Below are 2,465 nucleotides of genomic sequence, written 5' to 3'. Positions count from 1 at the left end.
TGGGTAGTCCTAATGCTTTCTTTTAATGGTAGGAGGAACTACAACTAGAACCAAACATACTGCGATAAAAGTCTAGGCAATAAGGCTGATGGGAATGTTAGTAAGACAGGAAGGAAAAGTACTGGTAGGATTTGTCAATGCCAGGGAAGTGTGATTAGGCATTGGAACAAGCTGCCAAGGCAATGGTGGAGTCCTCATTACTGGAGATATTTAAGAGATGTGTAAACGTGGTACTTTGGGACATGGCTCAGCAGTGGACTTGTAGTGTTGTGTGAATGATTGGACTTGATTATCTTGAACATTTTTTCCATACTAATTGATTCTATAATTCTGCCTGACATAGGAGGATAGTCTAGGAGACTAGCCTGGAAAAGACAGGTGAGGATCTTATCCATCCATAAAAATATTTGATGAGAGTTTGTAAAGAAGATGGAGCTGTCCCCAGTGAAAGGACAAAAGCAATGGTCACAGACATAAATGCAGGAAATCCTTCTGCAACACAACAAGAATCACTTTTTTTCTGTAAGGATGGTCAAGTATTGGAATAAACTGTACAATGAGGTCATGGAGCCTCCATCTGTGGAGTCTCCCTTCAAAATCTGCCTAGGCACAAGCCTACTTAGAAGTCTTTGAGACAATGAACTTCAGGTTCTTTCCAGTCCCTGTCTATGATTCTATTGATTCTATGACTTCTCCATCCATGCTACATGTATGACGATGTCCCCTACAGCTTCAAGCTGCAGCATTTCAGTCTGTGGGATGAAAATGCCAAACTGGGACATAGCGTGGGGATGCAGGAGGGCTGTGGGGGCTTAGCTGTGCTCTGCTCCATTGCAGATCCCCCTTCCACACTATGCCATGGCCATGGCCAGGCACCCACTGTCCATCTGTGGCATCTCAGACAACGTCAGCATGAATGAAGACCAGTGAATCCTTGATAGGGAAGGGAACGCTGAAGAGCAAGTGGAGGACAAGTTCCACAAGACCTTGGGCAACTACTTCATCAAATGCTGTGCCTAGGAACTGAGGCTAACGGGACAGGCATGAGAATGAGTTTGGAGTATGAGCTGTGCGTGGCACAGATTACATTCCCTTTCTGCAGGTTCCTGGATAAATACACCAAACACAACGTCACTTTCTGGGTGTCAGTGTTGGAGATTGAGCCATTGGCTGGGCAGATCAAAAACTAATGCTTCAGTAACTGGGCTTCATGGCCTAGCAGCAGAACAAAATCATCACACAGGACCTGGGCCCCATACTGGCCAACAGCTCACACAGCAACACTGGATGATAACCAACTACATCTCCTATTCTGGGCAAAGTGGTGGGTGCAGAGATGGACACAGAACGGTCTGTTGGTGTACTCAGTCCCTCAGTACCTTGGGGATATTCAGGAAAATTTCTTCCCTGAAAGAGTAGTCAGAAAATGTGGAGATGTGGCACTTGGGAACACGGTTTAGTTGACAGAGTGAGATAGGCTGGGCTGGACTTGGGGATCTTGGGGATGTTTTCCAGCCTTAATGAATCTACAAGTGGATGCGGTAGTGCTGGGTCAGTTGGACTCGATGACCTTGAAGGTCTTTTCCAGCCTTGAGGATTCTATGATTCTGATTCTGTCATTCTGTCGTTCTGTGACGATTCCTTATTTTTCTACTATAAAAAAAAATTTAAACATAACCTCAATGCATTTTATTATCCTGCCAAATAAACCAACATTTTTCTCCAGCTGAAATGTAAATAAAAAGTTGGGTATTATGGGATTTTTATATAAAACATTTGATTTATCTTCTTTTTTTCCTCTCACACTGATTTATGGTCTATTTGGAAAACATTTTTATTGACATTTTATGAACATTATTTCATTCCATATCATTCTACCATGACCCCATGGCATGTTAGCCAGAACAAAACCTCCAAACAAAATTTAAAGTTCTGTGCCTTTGTATATTACCTCTCATTTTTACCATTCATTTCAGCTGTAAAATATCTGGCCTTCTGCCAGCATTATTGTGCCAGCTTCCCGTATGAATGTTAAGCAGGCAACAATGATGCACTATAATTACAGTGCTTGAAATGATTGGAAATAAATTGGTTCTCCAATTATAGATGCATGAAAGAGGCTCGAGTATATCACAGTCAGTCCATTAATTTCTAAAGTAGTTCAGGCGATCTCACTATTTTAGTGACATTGGTTATTCACTGCTGCAATGAATCACACCAAACAGTGGGGCCTTGAAATTAACAAGTTGAAGGACATTCGAAAACAAAAGAACTTAAACCATCCCATGTTACTTTGTGCCCTAAAGAGAAAATAAGCTGTAAAAACAATATTGAAACCTATTTGCTGCATTTTGAGGAAAAAAAAATGCTAATGTACATTTTGGTCTCACCCACTGTCTTCAGTGTATTTACACAATATTCTGACAGAGCACAGAAATCATGCTGTGCAAACCTGCACAGTAAGC

At 41.7% G+C, this 2,465-nt stretch overlaps 1 pseudogene; it reads left to right on the top strand.

Annotated features, from left to right (window-relative positions):
• Positions 1-707: 707 nt before the first annotated feature.
• Positions 708-1,523, top strand: LOC116216266 (annotated as a pseudogene).
• The last annotated feature ends 942 nt before the right edge of the window (positions 1,524-2,465 follow it).

Source organism: Meleagris gallopavo, chromosome 1 (assembly GCF_000146605.3).
Source record: "Meleagris gallopavo isolate NT-WF06-2002-E0010 breed Aviagen turkey brand Nicholas breeding stock chromosome 1, Turkey_5.1, whole genome shotgun sequence".
NCBI classification, from domain to species: domain Eukaryota; kingdom Metazoa; phylum Chordata; class Aves; order Galliformes; family Phasianidae; genus Meleagris; species Meleagris gallopavo.
Note: the sequence above shows the minus strand (reverse complement) of the source record. Positions and strands in the feature narration are given on the sequence as shown.